Raw genomic sequence first — 11,183 nt, forward strand, 5'->3', positions numbered from 1 at the left:
CCTTTGTCCAAAAAATAGCGATATCGGGGCAGGACCAGAATATATGGATAAAATCTCCTGAGATATTGCCACATCTCCAACACTTTTGGGGGTTCAATGGACTTATTCTATGTAATTTGTATGGTGTATAGTACGTTTTATGTGTTATCTTAAATTGTATAAGTTTATCTCGAAGAGAGACCAATATCTGAAAGGGGAATCTCCATATCTTCTCCCAATTCTCCTCCCCTAGTTCCGGAAAACATCTCTTATCGAACCTGCTCGAAGTTTACTCATATCCATCAGTGATACTTCTACCAAGTGGGTATATAGTACTGAAATAGGTTTTTCTTCCTTTCTCCTTCTAGTTACCTGCTCCAGCCCAGATTCCTCTAGTTTGCGGAAAACCTTGAGGGAATTGGGCAGAGAGAGCATGTGCAAGTTGCATATATCTAACAAAAAAAATAGCTTCCTGGAATATTTCAGTGTTCTATCATTCCTGCAAATGGTATCACCATTTCTCCCTGCACTACCTGGGATAGCTTTTTAACCTTATAGCTGATCCAGGCTCCTGGATCTTGAATGGAGTTTACATGAGGCAGCTGATGATTCTTCCACAGTGGAGTGTTTGGAGATATAATCACCTTGGAGTGTTTTTCCCACTTTAAACCTGCTCTCCATGCCTTAGTTGTTGCCATTGCTTGCGTCAAATCTTATGGAGATTACAAGCCTCAAAACAACAATGCCTGTAATGCTTCTGTGGAATGTAACACCGCTGCCTCCAATATTATAGCAGGATTATATCTGTCTGGATTTAACCATCCCCCTGCTATTACCAGCTGTGCTGCCAGGTAATATTTGTGAAAGTCTGGAAAGGCCAGTCCCTCTTGGGCCGATAGTCGCATAAGTATAGTCAATTTAAGTGCTATTTAAGTTAAAAACGTTGGTATCCACTGTGGTGAGTTTCTGAATAAATACAAAATCTGGGAAGGATCTTTATCTTTATTATATTTATGCGACCTGACAGCGATAGGGTTAGGCCGCGTACACACGGGCGGACTGTTCGTCCAACTTTGTCCGCTGAACAGTGTTTGGGCGGACAGTCCGCTCGTGTGTGGGCTTTCAGCGGACAGTTTCAGCGGACAGTTTGACGAACAAGGTTTTACGGAATTTCCGAAAAACTGTCCGCTGAAACCTTGTTTCAGCGAACAGTCCGCCCGTGTGTAGGCTTGTTCGTCAAACTAAGTTCCGCGCATGCTCAGAAAGGATTTACACGCCGAAAGTTATAATGCAGTGTATAGGACGTCGTATTTTTCGTCCCGTCGTACGTGCCGTTCACGTCATCGCGCACGGTTTCGGCAAACTGTTCGTTCGTCGTGTGTGGCCATGTCCGTCCATGCTAATTTTGAGCGGACTGTTTGCCGAAACTGTTGGACGGACAAAGTTGGGCGAAAAGTCCGCGCGTGTGTACGCGGCCTTAGTGTCTCCCATATTTTTTAGATTTTTCTTCACTTCTTGTACTGCTGGATGTAGTGCTGGATTTAGATTAAACATAAAAAAATCACTGACCTGTTGTGTAATCTCTATCCCAAGTTATTTAAATACCGTTACCCACTGCAGTGGCAAATTCTAAAGGGCCATATCTACTGCACCTTGATTGATGGCAAACAATAGGGATTTACCCCAGTTTACCTTTAGCCCTGTATATGCCAAGTATGTTTTTAACAAATTTAAGGCTCCCTGCAATGATGGCCTAAGTGTCACTCAAAAGTAGGAACATATCAACCGCATATTGGGCTACCTTCTCCTCCAGTCCCCTTATTTGTAATCCCCTAATATCTGGGGAAGTCCAAAGAGCCTCTGCCACTGGCTCAATTGCTATAGCAAAAAGGGCCAGAAAGAGGGGGCAGCCCTGTCGCATTCCTCTATATAGCTGGAAAAATCTTGACAATCTTCCCCAAAGCTTGACCGCTGACATAAGATTGTAGTATGATGTTTGAATACAATTTATAAACACTAATGGAAATCCTATTCTTCTGAGGATTTCTCATAGAAAAAGACCTTCGATAATATCAAAGGCCTTTTCTATATCCAGAGAAGCCACTGTTTTGGGCCCCTCATTAATATGCTGCGTGTGTATATTAATATGCAGTCTACGTAGATTAATGTCTGTTGTTTTATGGGGCATGAATCCTGTCTGGTCCAAGTCAATGATAGTTGTTAACAATGGTTTTATTCTCAATGTCAGTATTTTAGTCAATATTTTAAAATCTATGTTCAATATTTCTATTGGTCTGTATCATAATTTTGGATCTTTCATTTCTTATATATATGTGTGTATATATATATATATATATGTATGTATACATGTATATATATATATATATATATATATATATATATATATATATGTATATATATATATATATATATATATATGTATATATATATATATATACATATACACCCTGTTTCCCCCGAAAATAAGACCTAGGGTGATTGTCGGCGATGGCTGCAAAATAAGCCCTACCCCCAAAATAAGCCCTAGCTAAAGTCCTTGTAGGTCTTATTTTCAGGGTAGAGCTATATGGGCCAGTCTCATTGACTTTGGAAGAGCCCCTTTCAGTAGTCCATTAGTGAGTACTTTCACTAGGTTTGGGACTAAAAAGTCCCCATACTTTATATAGAATTCGATAGGGATTCCATCAGGGCCTGGCGCCTTTCCCTTCGGTCCAAAATATTCTTTTGGACCTCCTCCGTTGTAATAAGTCTAACCAAAGCCTCTTTCTCCCTATCTGAGAGCCACCCCGAGGGCCATCCGATCTAAAAGATCAGACATCTCCCCCGTGTGGAAGTCGGAGGGGAGAGAAGAAGCATACAGGGAGCTGTAGTACCTCCCAAAAGCCTCCAGAATGTCTTCTGGATTAGATACTATTACTCCCTCTGGGGTCCTAATTTTCGGATATGAGTGTAGCTGAATGTTCCTGTTGTGTCAACATTGCCAAACATCTTCCACTTCTATCTCCCTGTTCAAAAATGTTCGGTATATTTTTTTACAATTCTAGCCTAGTTATTTCTATCATATGTAGATGCAGATCCCTTTGGATCGCCATCATTTTATCAAAGTTTGTTGTATTGGGGTCTGGACTATACTTTTCCTTCTGTAGTTCTATCTGCATTTATAATACCTGTATGGTGACCTTCTGCTTCTTTTTAACTGCCGCGATACCTGAAATATATTGCCCTCACACATATACTTTAAATGCATCCCATACCATATCCGAAGTGGATGAATCAGCATTATTTTCCCAGTATTCCGTTAATATTAATGGCATTTTTTCTGCCTATTTCCGGATACAGTACCCACTGAGAGGCCAATCTCCATAATGATACATTTTTCAGAGCAGGTGTACGTATTGATAAGAGTAAAGGGGAGTGATCTGAAAGACCATTTGGCAAATATGTAGCTTCCACAATATCCGCTAACAATGCCGGATCTGCAAAAGCTAAGCCTATTTGAGATGATGTTTTACAGGAAGCGGAATAACAAGAATATACTTTTTTTTCCGGATTTTTCCATCTCCAGATTTCAATTACTCCTGTCACCTGTACCCAATTATATAGCTCTGCTGAATACTGCTTGGGAGGTCTTGGTCTATCTAGGCTTGGAGATAGAATTGAAATCACCAATAAACAGTAATTTTGCTGGGTAATGTTGAAGAATTTTCTCTAATGTTATATTTAATTGTAGCAGCCATAACCCGTTGCAGGGCAGCCTTGACTGAATGGCCTTACTGGTTACCTTCTTCTGGCCTGCTCCTCCACATCTAGGGGTTCCCAGGGTTAATACCCAATGACTTGTACACTGACACAGATGAAATCCTTTCAAAAGGTTTATTTTGCAGTAGAACTGTCACAAAACACAGTCTCTTTGGGAACAGAGGGTGCGGGTGAAGAACACAGGTACCTTGAACTGCAGATTTAACAAAGTCTCTACTTCCGCTCAGAGAGCAGCCACTCGCAGCTGAGTACTTCAAGGCTGAACAGACCTCTAGCCAGAGATCATGGCAGTCAGCACGTTGACTCAAAACTTGAACAATCAACTGAAGATGAACAGGAACCTTTTTCCAACTGTACCTGGAACATTTCCCGCTTCCTCTGAGGTACTGGAAAAGTGTGGACTCGTCAACGTCCTTCCCAGCTCAGTAACCAGGCACTTCTCAGGATGCCACTTGCCGGCCCTCCTCCGAAGAGTCCTCCCCTGGTCACTTGTATGAGCTGTGGTGCCCCTCCAAGCCGAGAGCACACCTGGGCACTTTGAATCCTCCCTCAGTTACAGCGCCTCGGACCAGCAGGTTCTGAGACTTGGGAACAGACGGATCCCTACCCCAGACCAGTCAGGTCTATTAGGGGCCACTGACAGGAACATGCTGTGGGATGTCAAACACACACCCCAAGTACCCCCTCTCAGACTCCTCAGCGGGCCCGACACTCCTGCTGATTGGCTCCGAGAGGGCCATACCCAAACATCCAACCAGGCCTGGTTCTAGCCTGTCATGTGCACCTCACCGTTCACATGACCAGGCAGAAGATCAATCATGGCCTGGCCAGACTGATGTTAAGGCTTACCTACACAATTAACCCTCAGTACTGTAGGGTCCTGAGGCAAAAACTAAATTTACAATGCTTGTGACAATTGATCCCAAATGTGATCCACTACATAATATTTCAAGGGAGAAGGGGGGCAGAATATAAATTGCTGCTATGAGGTAACTTTGTTGCCCTAATGTATATACTATAATAACATATTTACCCTGTACGTCCCGTATATACCTTCTCATTGAACCTGGGAAGGATTTATCTATTAAAACTGATACTCCTCTCATGTAGGAGGAATTTGTAGCATGATTTGCCTTATAAATCCATCTCGTTCAGGTGTTGCAGCTGTAGGGTTTCCCCCCCCCCCCCCCCGTGTTATAGCGTGGATAAGACTCCTCTATACCTCTCCAGTAGCGCATATCCGAGTTAACTCACATGTTACCGATTCTTTCATGATTACTAGGGGCACAAGGCAGGGGTGTCCGTTATCACCCCTCTTGTTTGCTCTGGCTATGGAGCCACTTGCAGTACGCATTCGCTCCTCCCCCTTAATTAAGGGTCTCCCCATTGCCACCATAAACAAATGAATATCGCTATATGTGAATGATACCCTGGTATACCTGGCTTATACTCATGAGTCACTCCACACGTTGCTTACCGAAATGAACACTTTTAGCAATTATTCTGCCTCCGGGTAAATTGGGATAAGTACAATCTTTTTCCTTTTCTATACCGATGCGATTCCCTAGATTCACCCGGACTCCAGACTACAGGTAGTGTCCTTCTTTAGGTATCTCGGAGTCATGGTACAGATACCTTTATCTGCCTACATTGGTAATAACCTGGACCCCTTATTAACTCAAATACAAGAGAAAACCAAACAATGGATGGACTTGCCTTTGGATCTTATGGGCAGGGCCAACACCCTTAAAATTATATATCTACCTAAGTTATTGTACATTCGGGCTAACTCCCCTTGCAAAATCAATAAATCTATTTTTAAGTGTATAGATACGATCTGGACGGCATTCTGGATGGGTGGCACTTGAAATGCTAAGGCTGCTGACACATCTGGCAGGTTTGGCTTTTCCTAACTTTTATCTATTTTATCTAGCATCTCAACTGAACCAAGGGAGCCATTGCCTCTTCCTTGGTGACCCTCCATAACATTATCTATAGAGACCACGTCCCAGCTCGTCCTGGCACATCCATATTGGCGACTTCTCTTTCATTATTTCGCTCCATTGTTTCAAAGATATCTAAACATTCCTGGTCGACCTGCACCAATAACCCTCTGTGGTTCAATCCCAATCTACAGGAACTTTACTACTTAGCCAATCCCAATCGCCGGTATTCTAAGGGGGTTAAATACCTATGTAATTTATATGATGCACAGGGCTTTAAATCTTTCTATGAACTACGCATTGACTTTGACCTACCACGCTCCTACCTGTTCTATTATTATCAGCTCCGACATGCTCTTCGTGCCCAATTTGGTTCTTTAGATGACCCTACAGTCACACCCCCATTGGAGAAACTGCTAAGACACCCTAAGGCCGCGTACACACGCGCGGACTGTTCGCCCAACTTTGTCCGTCCAACAGTTTCGGCAAACAGTCCGCTCAAACTTAGCATGGACGGACATGGCCACACACGACGGACGAACAGTTTGCTGAAACCGTGCGCGATGACGTGAACGGCACGTACGACGGGACGAAAAATACGACGTCCTATACACTGCAATGCAACCTTCCGACGTGGAAATCCTTTCTGAGCATGCGCGAGACTTAGTTGGCCGAACAAGCCTACACACGAGCGAACAGTCCGCTGAAACCTTGTTTCAGCGGACAGTTTTTCGGAATTTCCGTAAGACCTTGTTCGTCCAACTGTCCGCTGAAACTGTCCGCTGAAGCCCCACACACGAGCGGACTGTCCGCCCAAACACTGTTCAGCGGACAAGGTTGGGCGAACAGTCCGCGCGTGTGTACGCGGCCTTACTCCACTAAACTTGTCTCCACTTACTATGCTGCCCTCACGACCGATTTTAATCATGGATTCTGTAAGGCTCAGATGAAATGGACCTCTATGGACATTTCCCTCATGGATGATGAGTGGTCCGATTTTTTTTTTTTTGTAATTCCTTTATTTTTTAAAGAAAGTGCTTTTAACAGTCAAAACAGATAGCAGAGATATATAATAAAAATCAGACAGAAGGAACAGAAAGGGTCATACGGTGCAAATAACACATCAAGCAGTGAAGAAAAATTCCCTGGTACAGCAAAGGAAACCCCCCATGTGCAATGATCTGCAGGAGATTATGTATAATGAAACCATTAGAGGCAGACTGGAAACACGACATGCTTTAAAATTGCACACAAACTGCAAACACAAACAAAGTGCAGTGGCGACAAACTACATACATTTTTAAAAGCCTTTAAAAGCCTTTACAGGTTAAATTTACAGAGGAGGTCTTCTGCTAAAATGGCTGTCCTTGATATGGCCTTTGCGGTGATACCTCACATGCATAGTGCAATTGCTGTTTACATTTGACGCCAGACTGACACTTGCGTGAGAGCAGGGGGTCCCAGGGGTGCCTTTTTTTTTTCTTTTGCTTTTTTATCTTTTTTTTAAACTGTTCCTTTCATTTTTTTTTATCATTTTTATTGTTCTCAGGGAATGTAAATATCCCCTATAATAGCAATAGATAGTGACAGGTACTCTTTTTTGAAAAAAATGAGGTCTATTAGATCTCTCCTCTGCCCTCAAAGCATCTGACCACGCCAAGATTGGTGTGATAAAATGCTTTCCCAATTTCCCAATGGCGCTGTTTACATCCAGCGAAATCATAGTCATGAAATGCTCGTAGCTTTTGGTTTCTTAGGCCATAGAGATGATTGGAGCCATTCTGGTCTCTGATCAGCTCTAGGGTCAGCTGGCTGAATCGCCGGTTGCATTCTCAGGTTCCATGTTGGGACAGGAGAGCCAGAGAAGAACATGGAAGACGGTGGAAGACGGATATTAACTCCCACTGCTTGTAAAAGCTTTCCAGAGGCTAATAAGACACTAGGATTGCTTTTACATGAAAGCTGACCGCTGGCTGAAAAGAACGATACCAAGATGATACCTAAACCTGCAGGCATAATTCTGGTATAACCACTCAAAGTTCAGCAACATACCAGTACGTTGGGCATATATTGTAATCTTTTTTTTCATGCAGCCTGTGGGCGGAACGAAAAATAGAGATTGATTGGTGGGTATGCCCACCATTAGAATACCACCCTTCATCCACCCACTTCTAATGATGGACATACATGCAACATTTATATATGCCGAAGCATGAGGGCATCCGCCCCAAAAGGAAGGAGCACTTTTTGTAGCTGCTGACTTTTAATAAACAAGGAACTGGGTGGAACTGTGCTTTAATTGGAATATTATCAACATGTATAAATCCATAGTTGGTCCATATAGTGAACTTGGTGTTGAATTATTCACTTTAGGGTAATCACAGATGACAAGGGGCTCTCTTTACATCTGGAGGAAAAAAGCTTTAATCTCCAAATTCACAGAAAGGTTTCTTCACCGTAAGAGTTGTGGAAATGTGGTATAGACTCCCTCAAGAGCTGGTTCTGTCAAGCTCAGTAGATTGCTTTTACTTTCCCCCCACTGGAGCAAATTGGACCGTGCTTTGCTGTGTTTATTGTCTTTCTCTGCCTATTCACCATTCAAGAGGAGAAAAAAAAAACACAGGGATGGGCTGTACAGTGACTCTGATCACAGTTCTAGCAAATCAGAGGCAGTCACAGCAATCAGGTGATCAGGAACCAGACCCACTGTTCTAGCAAATCAGAGGTGATCACAGCAATCCAGTTATCAGGAATCAGGCCTCCCAGTTCCCGATCATTAGTACAGGAGCCTGGGCTCTTGGTGAGAACTTGGCCACTATGCTGGGAGCATGTTGTGCAGCGTTCTTCCAGCACAAACACAGATACACATATATGCAGCCCCACAGGATTAAGGCACATGTCCATAAGGCTACATATATGCATACGCTGAGCAGGAAGGAATTAAACTAGCTGCTAAAAAAGGTGTATCTTCAGAAAAATTGTGTTCTGTTTCATATCTTCCTAGATGATGTCTTAAGCCTCGTACACACGATCGGATTTTCCAGTGGGAATTGTGTGATGACAGGCTGTTGGCAAAAAATCAGACCGTTTGTACGTTCCATCAGACAATTGTTGTTGGCGTTTCCACGGACAAATGTTGAATGGCAGGCTTTAAAATTTTCCACGGACAAATATCTGTTGTCAGATTTTCCGAGCATGTGTACACAAGTCCATTGGACAAAAGTCCAAAGTACAAACACGCATGCTCGGAAGCAAGGAGGAGCCAGAAGCAGTCGGTCTTGTAAACTAGCATTCGTAATGGAAAATTAACATTCGGGGTGTGGCAAATTATGAAATCTCGAAATGCAGCGCACATTCTCTTCTTCTTTATTGGTATAATAATTAAGCTGCTTTGCTGGTGGTACTGGTGGAGTTATTGAAAACAAATTTTCAGATTCTTTTTTTTTCTAGTGATATCAAGAATAATATTATTATGCTTGTTATTTATTTTATTAAATTTTTTGGTGCAAGTTACCACAACATTATTATCCCGTAGTTTGTAAGATCAAAAATACAACTATGTTTACCTTGTTAATTTTACATTGTATTTTTTTTAAATGTAACTACCTACTCCCAAACTATGATTTGAAGTAAAACACATAGCCAAGTATTATTCTCCACAATTTTTTTATTGTGCATTAAAAAAGAAAACAAATAAAATTAGACATGCTATTGGCTAATAAAACTTAGTCAAAAAGTGCATTCTATGCATCGAAAAATATAGAGAATATACCAAATCAAATGATTATTCAACCAAAAAATAAAATAAAAGTCGCATGCATGTGTCCTGCTTTTTAATATAGGGGATCAACAATGCCAAGAGTTGGTGAAAGCAGGGGTCTGCAATCCGGAGATAATTCCAAAAATCATCTGGATTATTCTCTTGGAGCTCCCGCAGCAAAGGCATATGACATAATTAGTCACGATTAATAGAGCAACCAATTTTTTGTCCAAGAAATCCTCCTCCTCCTGTTCCTGGACTGGACTTGGGTCAAAGCAATAACTCCAAGGCCAATAATAAATAACACGTTATCTCCGCCAATTCTGAAACATGGCTGGTTGACAAACGGCCGTTCAGAAACAAACTGAAAAGCACAAAATTAAAAGCGCAAAATTAAAAGCTCGAATCAACACTCACCAAACTTCTACTAACACAAAATTAGAAGAAGGAGCCCAAAGGGTGGCGCTAAATAGCTGAAAAAACACGTAGTACGTCACTATGTTTGTGTTTGTTGGCCGACAATTGTGTTGCCGTTTGTATGCAAGACAAGTTTGGGGCCAATGCCCTACGGACAAAAGTCAGAGGTTTTGTCTGTGGAAAATCTGATTGTGTGTATGAGGCGTAAGGCTTGTTAATAGGTTGGCAAAGTACCCTCCCTCCCCCTGTAGCTGTCCAACAATGCAGCTAGCAAAATAATGGTTTCTTTAACCAATGGTACTTTTCTCCATCTCACCAATTTTCTTGAAATAAGCTGCTCACAAGGAATGCAGGAGAAGAAGGGCATGCCTGAATAAATGTTACAGGTAATCAAGCAAGTGTTTGAAGATGGCAAGAACTGCAAGCTGTCAAAGTAGCAAACTTTTTGGTAGCTGTGTGTTCAGACAGCCATAGGGAGAGGAGTGGCTCCCTGTCCAACTTTGCAGCTAACCTTAGACAGCACCTAGGAACATAGGACAAAGTAATACATGTACTTTGTCCCTTAGGAAACAGAACACATTATTAAAAATTAAAGTATGCTGTCCATTTCTGGTCACCAGTCCTCAGGAAAGATGTACTTGAATTGGGGTAAGTCCAGAGAAGGGCAACAAAGCTAATAAAGGGACTGGGATGACTACAATCATTATACGTATTCTCACTGAAAAAGAGAGGCTTAAAGGGGTTGTAAAGGTAATTTTTATATTTGCTAACTAGCTTCCTTTAAGTTAATGCAGTGCTAGTTCACTTGCCTGTTCCTTCGAATTCTCTTCTAAATGTCACTAATCCTTGTTTGAAATCTTCACTTCCTGTTGGTCTTCATGGAGCTTGTCACCGTTAGTCGAGCCGTTTTTCCTGGTGGTGAGTGATTGTGCTCGCCCCATCCCTAGGACTACAGCCCTGCGTGGAGATGCTCTCTACGTATCAGAGAGACACAGGGGTTGCGGGTTAGTGGGCATGTTTACGATGCCGCAGCACCGCCTCCCGTGCCTTATTTTATATACAATCATTGGACAATAGAACATTATACACATTACCATTTAGTTAATATATGTGTGCTGGGAAGGCTGGGGAGGCGTGAATGGGCATCTAATTTATGCGGCGTGTGAACGAGAACATTTCTTGTTAGACAAAATATACAAAAAGGGCACCGCGCATGCCCGGAAGTAGAGGAAAGAATCGCTGTAGCATAGCAGGAGGATGATTATTACATACACATTTAACCACTTAACGACCGCCTCATGCCA

The sequence above is a fragment of the Lithobates pipiens genome, unplaced genomic scaffold (genome assembly GCF_037356315.1).
Source record: "Lithobates pipiens isolate NorthernLeopardFrog02 unplaced genomic scaffold, aLitPip1_a1.2 Scaffold_25, whole genome shotgun sequence".
Taxonomy (NCBI): Eukaryota; Metazoa; Chordata; class Amphibia; order Anura; family Ranidae; genus Lithobates; species Lithobates pipiens.